We start from the raw sequence: 22,178 nt of genomic DNA, 5'->3' as shown, positions 1-22,178 counted from the left end.
GATTTTAGCATAGCTGAATATTCTGTAAATAAAGTAGTTATCTTCATTTTATATTTCTACAAGTATTTATTTTCACTGCAACATTTAAAAAGCTTGACTGCACATTTGAGTTGACAACAGTCTTCTCTCACTGACCTCCAACACCACCTACAGTTTTGCTGGTGATACTCTCCACTCATATGACAAACTATGCAGTACTCAAAACACCTCAAGATTCAAAACCATCTATAATAAGTGACTCTCAACATCGATTACACCCCCTCACTCAATGTAGCGATAATCTACGCACCCCCCCCCTCAAAAAAAACCTTAGTTTTTTTTCTCCTCACTTTTCATAATACTCAACAGAAAAGATCACATCTCTCTCTCTTCTTGGACTGACTGACTTCTGACACAAACATAGTTTTTATTGCATCCTTCACTCCCAAAAAACCAAGACTCTTTCTTTTTTGTGTTCGAAACATTGTTTTTCATCTGTCCAGCTACTTTGGAGTAGTGTACGTGAAATTTCTTTAAAAGTTGTTGATGCTGTTCAGAAGACAGTTTGGCTGATTTGAAGTCTCAGACAACACCTCCAGCTGCTATCTCACAGTTTCTGCATTGTCTCTAAAACAGACATTTCCAAAAAAAACTTATTTATTGATTACTGACCATTTACGAAAAACAAAACTACATTAGAGCCTACCAGTTTTGCCAGCAAACTGTCTAGTGTTAGCTCCTAAATGAAGGAATCTTGGAAAGAAATCATTCATTTAGGGTCTAACATATAAAAATTGCAAACATAGAGAAATACCTGCACATCAGTTGTAATTAAAAAGTGAAACTTCCTCACTTTATGTAAAAATTTGTATTCTTTATTTAAGCTATTGTGATTAATTTGAGATTTCATTTTTGTATGTCTTAAAAAAGAGAGATAATGTGAATTATATTTAAGCCTTACTTAAGCTATGTAAAATCTATTGTGAGTCATCATAAAGCTGTTAAGTATTAATTCCTGGAAGGCCTAAAGCTACATGCGTACAGCGTAATGCTGGCGGGTATAGTTTATTCGGAAAATCACGTAACCATGTATTCCATGAATCCGAGTATATCAGCGTCGTAGAAATGAAAGATAAGCCAAAGGGTGAAATTAGTAAGGATTGTGTGCAAAAAGGGGCTGAAAAAGAGGACGCCCTATAGAAGTATAAAAGGGGGTTGAGCCTGGAACGCAAGCGAATTCTCTTGATCTCTTGTTGTATCATTTTCCTGTTGGGTGGTTCGGAAGTTGGTGGACAGTTTCGCGTAAGGGGTGGGGGGGAGTGAAGTCTGTGATGTCAGGCAGCGAGTGTTCATAAAGAAATGAAGCTGGATTCTATGCAAAGCTGAAGGTAAAAATTCCAGTCCTAGCAGAATCAGGCCATCATTGAAAAGCCCCATCGAGTTGTTCCTGAAACGCAAAGATTTTGAGTCCGTTTCTGGCATAAAGAATGAAGATAGCATAATCCCTACGTTGGCGTATAGACAGCCAAAATAGATGAGAAATATCCAGACAAACACGTGGTGCAGAACGATGCGGAAAAAAGTCGGTAAGGTGCTATTGCTCTAATTTTGTGTGAATGTTCATTAGAAGAAAGAAGACTGTTTACGATTGTGAAATTAAGAACTTTATAGTAAGGAACTCTGTGGACAGTCACTATTTAGAAAGTTAACCATGTTTGTGAGTAAAAGTTAACCATGTTTGTGAGTAAGAAGAATTGTTTAGGAGAGATCTTTTTGTAATTTTGTATGTGATAGGATTAACTTGATGTGATATGAAAGGTAGAATTTAGTGTCTCAGTAACATTTGAATGGTTGATAGTTTGTTCTTACGAGTAATACTGCTAAAAGGAATTTAGCTTAACTTATTATCATTTGATTTATATCCCAAAGTGTAATTACTGCGTTTAACATTCCTTATAAGTTTTAATTAGTTCGAAAGTGTTAATCTCTTAGTTCGAGTTTATTTAGTATTGAGCATAATTAAGTGTATGAGTTTGTAATGTGTATTAGATATTCCAATAAGCATGTCATATTTTCCTGAACCTGAGTCATGGCTGATTATGATTCCAAATTACCACTTATAAAAATAGAACCTATTTTGGCGGGAAGGATGTGAATTAGAGAGTGAATATAATAATAGATTTAGGTCACGACTGCAATAATCTATACCTATACAGCAGTTAAGTAAGATATTGGGTAAGAAAGCTAAGAATCTAGTATTGTATCCCTGAGCAAGGATCTTTTCTGCTATAGGATACTGGCTGCCGCAGCAAAATATAAATTTGCCAGTATCCGAAGAGGAAACAATCCTAGATATATAAAAATAAGATTAAAGTAAGAGAAGAAAGAGTAAATAACGAAAGATAAATATATAACAATAGAGCAGCCGGTAGGATTTTGATAGAAGAAGGTTTAAGTAAGAAAGGATAGATATATAAATAAGAATAAATTAAAGGTAAAACAACTAATTGAGTATAAAGATATATAAGTATAGAACATCGATATAACAATAAATAAAACATTTAACACTGGCTTTTTCAAGGCATTTACGGAGACATAAAAACTAGTAAACGCAAATTTTGCATTTACTAGTTTTTATGTCTCCGTAAACACCTTGAAAAAGCCAGACAGTTTGCTGGCGAAAATGTAGTTTTGTTTTTCGTAAATGGTCAGTAATTAATAAGTTTGTATTTGAATTATATAAACGACCAAATATGTTTAGTTTAAACAGACATTTCCACTTAAGTTGTTCAACACAACTGGCATCCATCATGTCTCCCATTTCTGCTAAATCTACAATAACACAAACAACTGTCCAACATCTTTTCCCAGTTGAAATGCTGACTCACTGAATCTGCTACTCTGTCTTTCATTGTTTCTACTTTGATTCTATGGACAAGAATTCTCCATGAAGTATTTCCCAAAAGACTAACCTCCAGTTCTTCAAAAAGAATATCAAGCGGTTATTTTGCTCTTGACCACTTAACACAACATTTATTTGCTTATGTGTGCAACAGTGATATTATAAAAAAAGCGAAATGCACTTTGTTGCATAACAGATGCAATATTTGAGTTGTCTATGAATATCAGTAGTTACCTAATAATAAGCACTTAGTTGTACAAGATAAATCAGTATTTAAAAGTTTCATAAAAACAAGTTTTGATCTTGGCTAGCTGACATACTTCATTGAAATTAGTTACAAAAATTAGGCACAAGCCTGGCTTTTTGGTTTTAGAAAAATTATGGAAAAGAAGTGCCATTTTTCTCAATTAATTGATGTTTAAATTTACAATATAATTTAAACATTGGTTGCTAAAAATAAAACGTGCTGAAATATAACAGAAATTTGATGTTTATTTCAGGCTATTAAGAAATTAAAGCACAATCACTATCCCCTTTCTCCCCCAATACAAATTGTGAACTAATGAAAGAGATCCATGATGTATGTATATTTAACTGATATTCAACAATCATGGAGCAGCCCTTGACAAGGCCTCTCAAACCAAAACGCCACAGAACCCTAAGATGACAATGTGATATGGTGCCCTATGCCGCCATTAAATAAGTATGCCCCCTGGGTACCCAAAGATCAACTGTGGTGACTGTCCACCAGGTACGGTGAGGATAAACAGGCATCTGCTCAGTAAAAAGGAACAGCTTTTCTCGTTCAGGGATTTATGGCAGCGTGGACTAGGAATTAGCAACTTCTGACCTATTCACATGCACAACTTAGGCAGAGGGATATGTTTGAAAAATCTACTACAGTCTCCAAATAATTTCACCTTAAAAATGAATGGAAACAATTGGGAATTGTCTGACTATCCTCCAGTTGAACATAGAGGGATTTCCTACATCAAAAGTAGAGGTTCTAAATAATATTCTTAACGGGCACAAAGTAGACACTGTGGCTCTACAAGAAACTCAGCAAACTCTGCAATGAAATATTACCATTCCTGGCTACACCCTTCTTACTGATAAACCAGATGAAAGAAATTTCCTGGTCTTATTTTATTTGTATGTCCCCCCCCCCCCCTCTTTCCAAGTTCCTGGTTGAGCTCTCCTAATAAGAGATTAAGTATGTATTTCATGACTGTAGACCTGTGTATGTTCATGAGGCTGGTTTGCCTGTTCCTGCTTATCTATGCAAAAGCAAATTAGAAAGATTTGCTGTATCTCTGGACCATTCACAAAGTGACTTTCTTGTTGTATCTGGCTGCACAGGTCTTCAATCAACAATGCATATAAAGCCTTCTCTATTTAACTGGCCAAGCCCAGCACAGTTCCTCAGCCAGCTCATCCTAGTATCATCCTTGGGGATTTCAACTCACAGAGTACATTATGGGGACACAATAATGACAACTCAGGCCCACAACTGACAGACTGGTTGTTAACAAATAGCTTCCACCTCTATGACAGTAAGTAAGCTGGAATTTTCAAATCTTGAAATGGGATACAGAGACAACCCTCGACACTGACGGAAGGAACTCTTACTTCAATCTATCAAGTACTGCTTCCTTTCCCCAGGCACAAACCCTGCCTAACTACTGTAGGACTTATAATCCCAAGAATAAACAACTTTCCAAGTACCCCAATGGAATTTCAGAAATGCAAAATAGTCAAAATTTAATGAGTGCATTGAAAACAACATCAACACAACAATTCCAACTACAATTTATAACTATGAAAAATTCACTAAACTTTTCATAGCAGGTGGCAAAAAAAGCACATCCCAAAAGGATTCAGAAAGATCTACATACCGTGCTGGTCAAGTGAAAGTAGTATTCATCTGGCAGAGTATGAACAACAGAACTGTCCAGATACTGCATCTGCCCTCTTACAGCAGAAGACCCAGCTGGCATGGAGAAATGAACAAGCTCAGCTTTACCAGATCAAGTTGCAAGACATGGTCACTGTTCCATTGACTGAGAGGCACCAGCATTCCAAACAGAACTAAAGGAAAAGTAAACCCCTAACAATATTGCAAAAATCTTAGCACAAAAAAGCTAAACCCAAAATTCCCACAGATACCAAAGAGATCTACTGTCTTTACAAAAAGAAGTTTTCTTATGTCCGGCAACCTCCAATCCAGTAACTCTAGCCAAAACCCAGTAAGTCAACTGATGACCCTAACAACTACTGCCCTATAGCATTGTTCTGCACTCCTTACAAACTCTTCGAAAAGATTATCCTCACTAGGATTTCTCCAAAAATAGAAGGCATCTTAGCAATCATACAGGCTCAGTTTAGACCAGGCAGAAGCTGTTGCGACCAAGTCCTTGCTCTTACACTCTATCAAAAGGGTTTAAAAACAGATACTGCCTTAAGGGTGTCATCTGAATTAAAAAAAAAAAAGAGCAGAACATCTACCCTGCAGGATGGATTGTCACAAGGATCTGTACTTGCCCCAGCTCTGGTCAACCTGTATACAAGCAACATCTTTCAAACAGCTAGTCAAAAGTTTGTGTATGCTGATGACATAGCACTTGCCATCCAAGACAGTACCTTTCAAGACCTTGAGAAAACACTGAGCCAAGATCTGAGCTCACTGCAAAACTATTTTGAAAGGTGGAGGGTTATCTCCTAACCCCAGCAAAACTGTTGTTTCAGTTTTGCTGGAACCCACCTAAATAACCATGAAGCTCATAGAAAACTCAAAATAAACTTCTGCAACAGGGAACTTTAATCCATGAAAGTAACTCTTGCTACCTTGGTGTCATGTCACACTCAACAACAGTAACATACTGAAAACATCTGGAAAAAAACAAATATCTTCCAGGAACATCATCGTAAACAAGGGCACAACTTTGGGTTGTAATGCCTTAACCCTTAGAACAGCAGCCCTAGCTCTAGTCTTCCCCATGGCAGAGTACTGTTCGTCAGTTGGAGCTAAAGCCGTCATACAACTCTCGTGGACACACAGCTCAACATAACAATGAAAACCAATATCTTATACTTTAAGATCTATTCCTCTTCCATGGTTGCTTGTTCTTTCCCACATCATTCCTCCATGCTTCACAAGAGAAGAAGCTACCATTAAATAAATAAAATCAGAAATAATGTGAACCTTCCTATACATCAAGGTATCTCTCCTCCTCCAGATCTTCCATCTGGCTTGTGGAAATACCAGATGATGGTCCTCAGGACTGGTGGAGAAGACTCTTAAGATACTGCACCTGAAGTATCTTCAGGACTGGAGCAACTCATGGTAAAGGTGTATGACTTCACATACTATGCTATGCATTATGGGAAGGGTCACTACCCAGACTGGTTGAAACCAGTCTAGGTAGTGACTGGTTGGAGCCAGACCCAGATTCTGGCTCCCACAACAACAACACTGCTTCCCCGAAGGCCTCAGGAACTATTATTTACTTCCAGATAGTGCTATCGATTAACTAAATCTATATATAATTTTGCCCATTAATTTTTTTGTATTTTTACCCATACACTAAATAAATACTAAATCACGAAACAGTAAAACCAAACAAATATAATGAACCAATAGCCAGCCTGCTAAGTAGTTTTTAAGAGTTACTTTTATAATAATTATATGCTTTTCTCCATAAAGAAAGAGATACTTTTCAAATATTTTATTTGCAAGTTTTTTTTTTTTTTTTTAAGAAACAAAACAAAATTTTAATAGAATTATCAACGTCTTCATATTTGTTGTTTTAGTTTGAGGTTATTTCAAGTTTAACAATAACTTTTTTTAATATTCTCTTTGTGATGCAAAAATTAAAGAATGTCAGAATTTAAAGGTAGTTGTAATGAGATCAACTTAATTAAATGATCAGTCAATATTTAAGATTTATAAACAAACAAATTATCAGAGAAACAAAACCAGAAAGATCTGATAACGTCCTTTATTTCTGAACTGTATTTACAAAAACTACCTTTGTACACTAACTATGTACAACCGACGGAATGCATACATCAGGTGGACACCAATTCTCTATTAAGTCAGTTATGTACAATAATAAAGATATGGGACAAAAAATTATGACATATGTTAATCCTACTCATGTTATTGCTGAGCCAGCCTTACAACTCATGACATGGTTTTGTTTTGACATTGTTACAAAAACGTTTACAATAATGCATGTATTTTGATGGAAAATAAGCAAGTACTGAAATAATGTCAATACTTTGAGGTATATATTAGTATTCCAGAAAGAAAGTAATAAATGCTTTCAGAATTTTAACAAAGCATTTTAAAATAGGAATTAAATCAGTACTGTATACTTCTGTGGCATAATTATCTCTGTTTAAATTCAACACGTTTCCTTACAAATAATACTCCCTGAAGGCCTATAATAAATAAAAATAATCACATATAACAAAATAGTTCTATTTAATATATGATAATTCAACAAACAGCAATGAAATCTTAATTATGATGGACTATCACAATATCTGTACATGTCAAGAAATTAACAGTGATAATAATTGAAATTAACTATACTTGCCATAACAAGCAAAATTAAAAAAATAAACTAATTTGAGTAGTATGATGTGATAATTTTGACACTAATTTATAATACCAAAAGACTGTACACCATTTGTATACGATGGCATGTGTGTGTTGGGGAGAGATTACATTAATTTATAAGGCTCTCTCTTTACTTACTGAAATCAAAGTGATTCACAATTACCGGAAAGAGAGAGAGAGAGAGAGGGATTATATATTTATAGCAAAAGCTTAATTGAAACTTTTTTTTTTTAAAGGTTTAATTTCTATTAATTACAGAGAACCAAACTATCAATCCAAAATAACACTTGAATTGTAGTCTGAGTATCTAAAATTCCAACTTAATTAGGTTTGAATATGTATTCATTTTTTTATATGTGAATCTCAATCAAAAACAATTGTAATACTACAGCACATAAGTCACAATACTGTACTATGGGCAAAAGGTGAGATAGTCCATAAACCTTATCTAGAAACCAATCTTTAGGTCTCCAATAAGCAGGGTGGTGGTGGTCTCACACTGAGCAATGGAATTCACCTACCACCAAAATTTATATAATTAAGTACTATAATATATATATATATATATATATATATATTCATGAATTACATATATCCTGATACAAAGCATGTGCATAATACATCTTTTAATTATTTTAATATGATAATCTTCACATTTATTATACTTTTAAGCACAATATAAATTTATTTTTCACTGGATGTAATGTGTGATTTAAGTAACTTTTATTTAACTCCTCCCTCCCTTGTTCTGCAAATGTTTACTGAATGTTTATTTTATATTTTCTCTTCTGGTCTGTACCTCAAATATATTTTCTTTATCTACTATGCCTGTCCTGGCCTGTTGGTTGATTACTAGATGGAATGTCTAATCTACAGACCATGGATTTGAATCCCACTGCAGCATGGACAGATGCTTATGCATGTCATCAAGGTGGTAGATGATTTTCATCAAATTGTGAAAGACTACCACTCTGCTTATTGAAGGCTTAAGCCAGCTTGAAGAAGTACCATCTTTCCTCTCCAGAATAAGGTGCCAAGATTATCGATTCATGATACTTTTAAACAGCACTTTTTTTGTAAAAAAATAAGTGCAGATATGCCATATTGTTGCATACTATTGCAATGGTAGAATTGAGCTTCAGCAGCTCAGTTCTGGGATTAATATAAATAAATTTAAAAAAATTATAAGTATTTATTATAAATAAAATACGATTTTTTAATAACAATGCTTAAAAACAATATTCTGGGAAAGACAGAGGGGAAGAGGACATAGGAATTTCAAAAGGGCAGCAGGAGACCAAGGTTAAGAACCAATGGACACGACAGCTTCATGTTTTACTTATATGATCTTTAAATCATTGCAATGGTTTTTTTTTTTTTTTTTAAATGACAGTCTTATCCAAAGAAGGCTGAAAATGTAGGATACATTACTATAATGAGAAAGTGAAGGGTTGCATAATCTAGGAGCTCATTTCACACCACTCTAAGTAAACATGGCAGAAGCATCATATTTAGTAACAAAAGTTATCTACCACCTGGAGGCCTTTGCAAATATTCATGTCATTTAGTAAACCTTGTTTTTGGCAACAAAATAGAAACACTATCTATTCAACTATCCAGATTAGCAAATAAATGAAATTTTAATTTGTACTCTAACATGTGCTGGAATTAAGGATTTCTCTTCATATTAATGGAATTTTAACAGGTTTGTATTATGTTTCTGGTAACAACTTAAAAATCAGGTATTATTCTAATCATAATAAATTAAACATTAAATGACTATACACATGGAAGAATTTTCAATAGTATAAAAACCATGAAGTCCTCTATATATTAATATTAACCAACAAGTCTGAGTTAAAAAAATAACAATTATAAATAAAGTACATCATAATGCAAGAAATTTCCAACAAATGTGGAGAACAGTGAAAATTTAAGTCAAGAACTTTTATATAGAGCACATTAAACATGCAGCACAATATGCACTTAATTTGCCTCATGATTACCAACTTAACTCTGGAACTTCAGAGCAGCATGTTTAATTTGAAAGAAAACAACCATAGGCAACATCATATCTAAGTTCTGAAAGAGAACAAAGTTAAAAGAAGAGTGTTGGTTTACACCATTGTTTTCTTTTAGAACTCCAACTATACTGATTAACTATATTAACTATTTTTTTATTTAAATATAAAACTAGTTATGTATATTTAACAAAATAAAAAGTAATCAAGTGAACAGGCAGAACACAAGTTTATCACAGATTATACAGGACTATTCAAGAAGAACATTTATTCTAAAATGTTCTATCATCACTACTATTAGTAATCACTATAATCAATTAAAAATAAAATTGCATAATATCTCTAAAAATACACTTCTGAGAAATGAAAATCACTGGAAAGAAAGAATAATTTTTCACCCCTGAATGCTTATATACAGTAAGTTACATGGTATCTGGACTGTTTGGGAGATGCTGGAGATCAGAAAATGAGATGGCCAGATTATGCTTTTCAAATATTTATTCTATTTTCTATAGCAGAAAAAATTTAAACTTTAGCTTACCAACATCAGTCTTTATTAGGCTATGAGCAACTGCAAAGATTTTTTTTTTTGCAAGATAATCTTAATATCATTGAGCAAATCCTGGATGTGTTCATAGTTGGTTATAATAATAATAAAACTGGAAGTTTCTTAAAAAAAACTGTCTTCACCCCACGAGTATGCATGCTGAGACAATCTGAAATTAAAGCAGATAAAACCACCAACATAATCATTGCTCGTCTTAAAGAATGGATTTTTATTCCATTAAAACACACACACACACACACACACACACACACACACACACACACACACACACACACACGTCCATTTTTATGCTGGTCATAAAATTCACATATACAACAATTTGTGGCTGACTAACCGATAGATTAAAAATGTTTATATTCACTTCCCTCACGGCTGGGAACCCCCCCCCCCCCCCAACACACACAAAAGTAGCTTTTAGTGCTATCAATGGGGAAAACAAAAATGGGAAATTTTTGCATTTACATAGCCCCTCATAATTTTATGAGGTACATCTATAGGCAGCCTATCTTTGCTATGAGATGCTGTGACATGCATTAGGTTACTTTATAGTCTAACAAGCATATAATCAAGCAATCGAACATACATAATTTTTGCATAGATCAAAATTAGTCTTCCACCATGCAAAAAACACCGATTCTGATCCCTGACTAGTTTACCATTGTTTTTTTCTATACTGAATGACAGATATATATATGGTTAGATTAATAGGATGGATGACGTATATCTTTTTTACCACGTGACTTACTGTATTAAAATGTAACAACAACAATAATAATATACAAAAGTATTTCTAAAAGCTATTCCAAATATCTATATTTGAGGTTAATGTAGTTTGTTTTAAATACTGTAACCAGTTAATGTTTATTCTTAATTAAAAACTGAATGCTTATTCTTACAAACAACCTATGACGATCACTTAGAATAATTTCACATAAGATGAAAACAAAAGTATTACACAATATTTTGAAACAACATGCAAACCTCTGTGTGTGTTGTTTCAAAGGCATGGTCTGCTAGACCAGATTGTCCATGGTCATGATGATACATACAATAATGTTCAAGTATGGTTAAAGAGCCAGTATCCAAGAATATATATTTCACTAAAGAAAAAGAAATGATCCTCTCTAGTTAAATGACTACCAAACAGCTCATTATCCTTTCCTATGTACAGGAAACCCACACATACTGGAAGCATAAGCAGTAACCATCATCCATCCTGACAGTACAGCATTAACAAAACACTTATGTATAGGGCCAAGTTGCTCGTTCTAATGATGCAGTTCTTGTCAAAGAACTTAATTTATGACTACAATCCCATCTATCCCACAACTAACACACAAGATCACTAAACTATTTACATCCGTTTTATTTGGACATACTTGAAATTAAATTAAATTAAAAGTTTATAATTATTTCTGTACCATTTTCAAACCACACATTAACAACTTTCATCCATTCTTCAAAGGATTGGTTTTATCCTCTTGAACATTCTAGATTATATATGATTCCATGTACCTGCAACTAAATCTGCTTTGGACAGTTAACATTCCTGTTAAAATCTGTTAACATTCCACTTAGGAGAATATAAGAGCTGGATTCAAGATCTATATGGCAAATCAGGATGCAGACCCTGCTCTGGATACTCCTACACACAGGATTAAACTGAAGAAGACGACTGTGCTGCAAAGAAGTTGCAATGAGTCTGAGTCTATTTTCAGAATTGGCATCAACTATGAAACAATCCGCTAACCTCCACAAGTATGGGTGCATTAATTGGCTTCAGATCTGAGAGACAGTCATTCTAAGACCACATTAAGTTTGATTTCTCTGAATTAACATTTTTATCTGATTCCTAGAGGATACTCCGATAGGACATAGTTCATTATAATGACTTTAGTTTAATCCTTTATCCAAGTGTGTGCAAACAAAGTTTGCACCTCAAAGTATCTTCAGGATTGGGGTAAAGTGGTACAGCACTGGGCGACTCCTTGCAAAGGTGGAGCAAGCTACCAACAATCCTATCTCAGTATCTCCCACGATGCAAAACATCTCCTTGCAGATATGTATAATGTTATGCATTAAGGAAAGGGCCACTACCCAGACTAGTTCCGACCTTTATTGAGGTCTCTTCAGTGGGAGCCGGGCCCAAGTGGAGATACCAAGGCAGAAGCATTAGCAAGGTCATCTCCTCCTATAGGAGCTGCCAAACGGTGTGCCACCTTTTTATTAAACTACTCTGGATTTAGAGAAAGATGTTGAAAGTTTATTTTTCACTGAGATAGGATTGTTGGTAGCTTGCTCCACCTTTGCAAGGAGTCGCCCGGTATTGTACCACTTTACCCCAGTCCTGAAGATATTTTCAGGTGCAAACTTTGTTTGCACACACTTGGATAAAGGATTAAACTAAATTTATTATAGTCTGACCAAGTGAAAAATAAACTTTCAAAATCATTTTCTTCATCAAGGACATAGTTCAAATTATTTATTTTGTTCTTCAGGTGTTGTATATACAGGAATACCTTGATTATCGCGGCCGCGAGATATAGCCCACCACATATGCAACCAGTTCAAGTCGCCACTCTCCAGGTATCGCTCTCTTGTAGCGCTTCATTTTTATCCGACGGCACCTGCTCACCACTCATCGGTAACTGTCCACCTTTTCCTGAAGTACATGTGGATATTTATTTCTCTTATTTACCCCTACAATGAATGCTAAAAGAAACAAGGATGATATCAAGTCTACAGCTATCAAGAAGAAAAGTAGAGTGATCAGTTTAGAAGATAAGTTGCATATAATAAATAAGTATGAAGCAGGCATAACCAAAGCCAAAATTGCAAGAGAGTACGGTCTAAATGAATCAACTGTTTGCCATATTCCAAACTATAAGCAACTAGGACAAAGTGCATCGACCTTGTCTGGGTCCCAAACTACGAGAAACAGAAGCCATCTTATGATTGGAATGGAAATGCTATTGTCAGTGTGGATAGAATATTGTAACCAAAAGAGAATTCCTCTTAGTCAAAAGACTATAAAAACAAAAGCATTGAATTTGTTTGAAACTTTAAAAAGAAAACAATTAGAAAACTAAAATGATTCTGCGTCAGTAGTGGAAGAAACTTTCTCTGCAAGTTCAGGGTGGTTTGATCAGTTCAAAAAGTGATTTGAGCATGCACAGTGTTCATGTGCAAAGTGAAATTGCAAGTGTCGATGAAAACGCAGCAGCTAGTTTTCCTGGTGAATTGCAACAGATCATTGAAGGAAATTATACCGATGATCAGGTATTTAATGCTGACGAAACAGGCTTATTAAAACAGGAAAAAAATGCCCACTAAAACATTTTTAGCAAAAAAATTAAAACTCACAGCCTGTCTACAAGGTTTCAAAAGAGCGTGTAACACTTTTACAATGTGGCAATGCTTCTGGAGATTAAAAGATGAAGCCTCTCTTTATTTATCATTCACAAAATCCTCGCCCGCTTAGAAGTTTAGATAAAAATTTTCTCCCTGTTCATTGGAGATTCAATAGGAAAGCTTGGATGACAAAAACTATTTTTGGCAATTGGTTTAAAAACTGTTTTTGTCCTGAAGCTGAAAGGTACTGCAAGTCATTAAATCTTGATTTTAAAATCTTGTTGATATTAGATAATGCACCTAGTCATCCAACAGCACTGAATGATTTGTGCAAAAATGTAAAAGTTATTTATTTACCACCTAATACCACTTCCATCATCCAGCCAATGGATCAAGGTGTAATCGCATCCTTTGAGGCATATTATCTACGAAGAATGAATGATAAATGCACGTAAACACAAGAAAATGATATTTAATTAACGAAATATTTCTATTGTTAGTATTCTAGCTTGTATTTTTTAAAACTGTTCTTGTAATACCACTGAAGATGGTCTGCTATTTCCAGACCAAAATATTTAGTTAATTAAATATCTTTCTTGTGTTTACGTGCATTTATCATTCAGTTTTATGTCACAAGTATCCTTAAAACAGCAAAATCTACGAAGAACTTTTTTACAAGCAATAGAAAAGACTACAGGAGATGAAGCTATGACTGACAGAATTCTGGAAGACATTCAATATCAAAAATTGCATTGAAAAAGGTGATGTTCAGGACCTGCTTCAGTCACATGACAAGGAGCTGGCTGATAAAGACCTAATTAACCTCGAGAGAGAACAATCTCCTAATCTCGAGCGATCAATGAAAGTTCATCGGGAAATTGAAAATTCCATCCATTGCTACCGAGTTTTATACGAAGAAAAAAGAAAGAAAAAATTCCACCAGACAACTCTACACCAATTTTTATACAAGAAAGAATAATTGTATGTACTCCTTATATATAAATAAAGATTAAAGAATAATCTCGTTTTTCTAAATGAACCTTCATTTTTTACTTAACATGTTTAACACATTTCTTTTTTACTTCATATATTAAATTTAATTAATAGATTTGAAAAATCCTTGGCAATTATCACCCATTTTACACACATTATTTATCCTGATTATCATGGATTCGTTTATTGAGGTATTTTTTGTGGCAATAATCACGATAATTGAGGTATTCCTGTACTGTAAAGTACCTATTATGAATGCCATTTCTCAGGTCTCAAATACTGTACAATCTAACATTTCAGTCTTCTAAGGCACTAACAGCAACATAAATCCACCTAGATCTTAGTCATCCTTTGAGTCTTTTTCCAAAAAGACCCATGTATCAAACACCTGTTTTGTTAATGTGTCTGATGCATAGTAAGAAAAAGTGATGAAAACTAGTAAGGTAATCAATATCACACAACTTAGCATTAGCTCTGTTTGCAAATTCTTGAATGTACTAACAATATTAAGTTTCTGTTAATATCTTCATTTTTAATATGCTGCTGCATATGTCATGTGTCCAGTTTCAGAAAAGAGAGCATATTCATCTCAGAACTCTGATATATGTAATCTCTTGTCTTTGACGAACTGTTATCATTCTAACTCTTAGATCCATAAGATAAAATTGATTTTAAGATTATTGCGTATACTCCTAGTTTAGTGCTATGGCTGATTTCTCTTATTATTAGACGTCGGGGAGTTAAGGACTCATCAAGGGAGGCCATACATTACCCACACCAGCTGTCATACCTTAACTCATTCATTAGATGCACTTACTACTTCAACAGGCAATCTGTTCTACTCACTGATGGTTCTATGAGAAAAAAAAAGCTCCGCTCTTATCCCTTTCTTAACTGCACACAAACTTAACCTCCACAGATGCTCCCTTATCCTCTCCCCACCTTCCAATATAATGAAATATTTTATCAAACGATATCCTACAATGCCTTCTCAAATTCATAAACATCACATCACCTTCTTTCTTTTGTCTAACAGTGTCTACAGTTCCACATATTCCCAATCTATCTTTGTAATCCACATTCCATTATCATCTTTGTAACTCTGCTTTGCAGTTTTTTTATTTTTTATTCGATTTTTTTGGAACACAGGAGATCAAATCTGTGTACAGTAGTCCAGGTGTAGTCATATCATATTGTGTGAGGCATTTTGCCTCTTTACAAGGCCTTGTAAAGAAGCAAAATGACTACCATATCCTTACATGCCAATGTACCTTTCAACATCACAATTATCCTTTGAATTGTATTTGCAATTTTTGTGATATGACCTTTGAACTTCAACTTTATCTTTCATAACTCCAAGATATCTAGCCTTGTCAGTTATTCCAAGCATAATCCCACCAATATAATATGCTGTTGGATACCTTATCATGCTAAAGTGCATAACTTTATATTTACTAAATTGAACTGATAACCATTTTCATTTATCTGTGTTTCTGGCATATTCAAGATCTCCTGGCAGTCCCTTTCCAATATCATTAATGTATAGATTAAACAGCATTGGTCCAAGGACTGATCTCCAGGGCAACACACCACTGGTCACCTTAAATCTGGTAGATTCACATTCCCAATATACCACTTTCTGATACCTGATCATCAGCCACCCACCTATCTAAGTCAATAGTTTATATTCCAATCCCATAAACTCTAGTTTATGCCATGCCTTTCATGTGGTATCCTATCAAATGCTGTTGCAAAGCCAACAGCATTTGATAAGATACTAAGCCATGACATCATAAAATAAAATATGAGCAAATTGCTTATACACGACCTCCCTTTAGTAAATTCATAAGATAACTTATCCTTTATAAATTTATTCTACTGGTTTTCAACCAGATAAAATTTATTATATATTTCCAAATTTAATTTGCCATCTTCACTAAAAATTACGCCCAAATAACAAATATTTTACTTATTGTATAGGTTCACTGAGAATGCAATATGTTTTCTACAGTCCTGCTTATTTTCAAAGCTTTGGTATTAAAACTGGTTACAGCAGTTATTTTCATTTATTTCAATGTCCTAAAGACTTATACTGGCATTATTTAGATAACAGGGTTTACTTTACTATTTTCTTTATGCAAAAATCTTTTGCATTAATGCTACTTTCCTTCACAATGTGATCCAGTGGAAATAGGATACTTATCTTACATCTGATTTTACATCAAACCATCTACATCTATATTGCTCTGTATAACATTCCATTCACACTACACCACATAACTGGATTTTCCCTTGGAACCTTATATGCTTTTTTTTCCCCAGAGCCACAGAACTTGAATACAGATTCTTGTTATAGTTATATTCCAATGATTTCTTAATTGTTTGTCTTAGAAGTAAAAATGTTATCTTGACAATCACTAATTTTGTTCGAATCCAACTTATTCTTCTCCAAGTTTCTGTTCCACAAATTTCTCTTAGTCTCAAGTATATTAGCATAAATGTAACTTGGAACACTCTGTAGTGAAATTCCTCTGTAATCATCCAGAATTCAACCTTCTGATTAAGTACACTTCCTTCCAATTCTAACTCTTTACAACAGCATCCACAAAGTTTCACCACCACCATAATATTTATCTTGTATGTCTTCCCATGACTTTTTAGTCACTTTTAGATGGCTCAGCTTTACTGATGCCCCCCCCCCCCCAAATCTCTATCATGGTGCCTGCTGACTTACTTTCAAGGAATTACCAATATGATTTCTTCCTTTCAAGAACTGACTACCTTAAGTTCAATATGAAGTCCTGATTTTTTTAACTTTTCAGACAGCCTTGTTAATGCATCTGACATGCATTTTTGAAAAACTATGATTTGCTTTTAATTTTCTTTTTGTTTATTAAAGATACCTTTGCATTAAAAAAAAAATACAGCATTGATTTAAGGTTTGTTATTAAATGCTGTAATCTGTCTTCCTCTAAATAAATATCCCTCTAAGTGAAGTGAGTGCATGGCCATGCAATAACTGAAATGTTCCCATGCATACTGAACTGTTGCCGCAGAGCTGTTGGTAGAATGTCTTTTGTAATATACATAGAAAACAAACGACTAAGTGCTTCACAGTCATCAGGTGATGAAAAAAATTCCCCACACAGAGCAGTAGCAGATTCCATGCAGCTGTCAAGAGTGAGTGTTATACATAATAATGCGATATTGAGTGTAACTATACATATTATGCATTAAAGTAACACAGTGGATATGCAAAATACTTAGTCATGTGCTCTAGCCAACTATTTAAGAATGCTGCTGCTAGTCAGTAATCATCAATAGTGTTGATCACAATGGGAAAAACAAAGGATCATTCAGAGTTCGATAAAGGGTTTATTGTGAGTGCTCATCTGGCTGGAGCCACGATTTTGAAGAGCTGACTGGTTTCTTAAAAGGTGAGATACCCCAGGCATTTAATCAGTGGAAAAATAACCCACACTGCTCTTGTCTAAGAGGCAGCATAATTATGGTCCTAAGAAAGTCTGTCAGGAATGAGATCGCCATTGTCTGAGAAGGTTAGTACAGTCAAATAGAACTTCCTGCCTGCAGCAGTTGACTGAAGAGTTTAATGAAGACTGTTCCCAACCCATATCTACCGAACTATGTGCAGGGAATTGAAGAGGATCGGTATTGGCAGTCACATGCCTATATGTCCAACATGGTATTAAATAAAACTTTCTAACTCAGTGGCCAGCATTTCCCCTTAATGTGTTAGGCTAAATAACATTGCTTCATGGGACATGACAGGTCATTGCATGGTGATTTAAAAGCAATGTAGCAATTAATCTACCTACATATTCTGCCATGTCTATCAACTGCATGTATTTTATGGTGGTTTCTCTTGCAGTATGAAAAATCTGAGTTTCCTGGAGATAAAATCCTTCCACCTCTGAATCTGGCTGCTCACCTTCAACTGAAAAGTTCTGATTAAGGGTCTTCTCAATTCTAGGTTGGATTCTCACCAAGGTCTTTTCTTTCTAACCAAAGGGCATCATTTAATTACTGAATGACTATGGAAATACAGTTCATATATGTATGCTTTTTTTTTCTTCTGAAGGTAACACAGTGGTCTCTGGTTACAGCACAAGCAAAAGGAGACTTGCAAATACTAGCATATAACAACTACTGCTATATAAAAGAATTCAAAGCTTTACATGTGCAATTTCCAATGATGTATAAGCTAAATTAAGAAATGTATACATCTTAGAGTAAGATATTACTAGTAATGTAGAAAATAATGGAACAATGACAGATAAACATGTACATCTGAATAACATAAATAAAATTAACAAGATGAATTAAAGAATAAATCAACACTTCAATGCTGGAAACTGTAATCATAAAATCAAGAAACTATATTCTATGCACAGATGTTGTGAGTCCTGCTTTAAGACCAAACACAGTACCTTTCTCCTTTTCAAAATCTCACTTTTAGTCACTTCTGTTAACAATTCTATGTTGCAAAGTAAAATCTCAAAAATATCTCACCGATGAAACTAGTAATGTATAATCTTATCCTTTTATAAGATTAACAAATAATAAACATGATCAACACATGATAAACGTGTTTCAGTGGGTACACTTTCAAGTAAACGTTTGTTATGATACCTTATCCTAGGGATGGATTTATGCATAACTAAAGCTGCTTCATTAGGGAGGATCATGATCTTAAGGGCTTCGAAAGTAAACAAAGTAATCTTGACAAATACAAGAAAATATTTCTATTCATTTCACATTACTTAAAAAATATTTTTGTAACTCAGGTATGTTTTATTCATTATCTAGTTAGTAAATAATACTGCAATATACCTACATTATATGACCCTTCTATCTAGCATTACCTTTGTTAATAATGGCCACTGGCTGATACCTCACCACTATTTTATTATACAGCATGTATTTAGTTGTAAATCTAGACAAAATCACAGTATGCAGAACAGGTATCTAAAGTGTGTAATAAATTCTGGGGGTGGAGTGGAGGGAAATAATAACAATTAAATTTTGTAAATTGTTTAGTGTAGCTATTAAAAATGTTAGTATGACTAAATTCTAAATGTATATCAGATAATATTTTAGTATTTTTAAACAAAAATTTAATTTGTATTGTAAAATTTTATTTAAAAAATATTTTAAACTTATTGCCCAAAATTATTGTAATATGAAATATCAAATTGAGATTTATTTATTTTTATTCCTAGTTAGTAATAACAGAATTATTAGTAAAATACAGAATTATTAGATCACAAGAGAAAAGAATTAACTTCTTGAAGTTGAGGAAAATCAGATACCTCATCAAAATAAAGGTGAAACATCAACTGAATTGAATAAATTTTGGCCACCATCCTCCTTTTTCAAGTACAAATGAGAAAGAAGATGCAAATGGAACATTAACAAATGTGGTACCATCAGCAGAAAATAAATATGAACTATGAAATAAAAAAACACTCAATTTAATAAGGGAGAATATTGGTGATAAGTGCGTAAACACATAATTTTTGTCATAAGATGGCAGAACGTGGAATGTCTTTTAGTGGATGCATGAAAAATTTGGTTCTCTACAAAATAGTAATCATCACCTAGGATTAATAGAATAAATATGATCCCTTTTTTGCAAGTTATTTAAAATATTACAGAGGAAAAGGGTCACAAAATACCTCCTACCTGTCTGAAAGTATTTGTGATGAACTGATGCCAAATAAAGTAAAGCAATTTTTTAACAATTTAAATAAAACAAGATATTTCAGTATATCAGTAAATTTTACACCAGGCTTTTTACATGTTAATCAGTTAACTCTGTCATTACATACGTTTCACCCAATGATGGTTTTCTCACTGAAGGATTTTTAAAATTTATTCAGTTAGAAAGCCAAAGTGAGGAGAATATGGCAAGCATGGCTCTGAAATATTTAACCACTGAATGTAAAATTAATTTTAACAAGTGATGTGGTCAGTCATGTGACAATGTAGCTAAAATGTCCAGGAGATATGGTATACGGTAACATATTTTAGAAAAAAATAAACATGCTATATATATTTCATGTGATGGCCATTTGCTTCACCTTACTGGACAAACAGCAATAAACTCTTGTTTAGATGCAGCAAAATTTTTGTTTGCTGTTGAGCAAGATATATATTCTTCTTTCTTTGTCTACAGGACATTGATCAGTACTCAAACCTAAATTAGGTCCTGGTTTGACTGTTCTGAAATAGCTTGGAGATTCATGTTGGGAAGCTGAAGTAGAATTGACATCAGCAATAATTATGCATGCATCGATCGTAACCTTGGATACATTATGCATGGTTGAAAATGACAAAAGCTAACAGAAGAAGAGAAGCAAAAATTATTCAAGACAGAACAGAAAAATTAGAGTTTATGATAGTGTTTGTGGAATCATTTACATAAAACAAGCAAAGCCATCCTAAGGTATCTCTCAATGTATGAGCCTAACTGCCTTGAAAAGTTAAAATTTTACAAAAAGCTTGAGATCAATTTAATGAAATTGAACTTTGCAAAAAATAAAATCCTAATGCAGACTATAAGTATGCAAAATGAAGAAAGAAAATTGATGATGTCACTGCACAAGATACTGATGAACAATTAACTTCCAGGGACCTATTTAGAACAAAATAATTAAACAATATCATAAATATATTCAACAAAATTATGCAAAAAAAAAAAATAAATAAATAAAAAATTTATAAAATAAAATAAAAATTCTCATCAAGATTTTTTAGAAACTAATATTCCAGGTCAAAACAGAGACAGCTTTTCCTAAAACTGAAACCATACTAACACCATTTCTAATGATTCTAAATTGTTCTGTAAAAAGGTCTTTCTTCTCAGTTAAAACAAATAAAGAAATCAACTGAACAAGCATGATAAAAAATCATTGGCACTCATTATTTGTGCATTGAATGAGATACACTATGTACATTATCATTTGATGAGTTAGCTTATGAAAAATGTAGAAAATCCTTAATAATATATTATTATAAGGGTCCCATAATATCTAAATTTAGCAAACCATACTCCCCCCACCCAATTTAATAAGACATTTTCCCCACTTTTTTTTTTTTTTTTTTTTTTTTTTTTTTTTTTTTTTTTTTATTAATACAGAGAACTAGCACCATTTCTAATGATTTTTTTTTTTGAGAATCAAAAAAAAAAAGAAGCATTTTATGTTTTTAATTTTATTCAATAGCTCTCTCTCTCTCTCTCTCTCTCTCTCTCTCAACTAACTGGCTAATCAAAGTTCACAGCAAACAGGATAATTAAGAGATTATCCAGTTTGCTGCAGATTATACTATACCAAGAAAAAAAAAAATCTAAATTTAACAAAAATCAAGATATTCATGAATCAACTAAATGACGAGTTCAAGCTATTTAAATAACTTCAGTTAGAATGCACCACTTCTTCCTATTACAAGCATTCAAAAGACTTTGTGCAGATACACGATTAAAAAAAAACATCACAGTTTTATTAACTCATTTTGTATAAATAATCATTGTATAATACCAAACAATAATCAGTACACAATAAAAGTTTCAAGATAGCAATGAATGCAACTTATAAATAGAAAGCTGTTCCATGTATGATATGTATCACATCATCTAAAATTTTTATACCAGTGGTAACAAAAAAACTACATAATTTATATCAAAAATACAAGACAAAGCTTATTTCAAGATCAGTTGGA

At 33.4% G+C, this 22,178-nt stretch overlaps 1 protein-coding gene across 4 annotated transcripts in view; it reads right to left on the bottom strand.

Moving 5' to 3' along the window:
* Positions 1-6,864: 6,864 nt before the first annotated feature.
* Positions 6,865-22,178, bottom strand: part of pkaap (A-kinase anchoring protein pkaap) — a 234,259-nt gene continuing 218,945 nt past the window's right edge. For all 4 annotated transcript variants that reach the window (XR_016550095.1, XR_016550093.1, XR_016550094.1 and 1 more), the window contains one exon: positions 6,865-7,324. The gene's annotated coding sequence lies outside the window, so the exon portion shown is untranslated. The remainder of the gene's footprint in view (positions 7,325-22,178) is intronic.

This window comes from Typopeltis vanoorti, chromosome 2, assembly GCF_054136105.1.
Source record: "Typopeltis vanoorti isolate ZY-2024b chromosome 2, IOZ_Tvanoo_1.0, whole genome shotgun sequence".
In the NCBI taxonomy this organism is placed as follows: domain Eukaryota; kingdom Metazoa; phylum Arthropoda; class Arachnida; order Uropygi; family Thelyphonidae; genus Typopeltis; species Typopeltis vanoorti.
The sequence above is the reverse complement of the archived record's forward strand: the minus strand, read 5'-3'. Positions and strand labels throughout refer to the sequence as shown.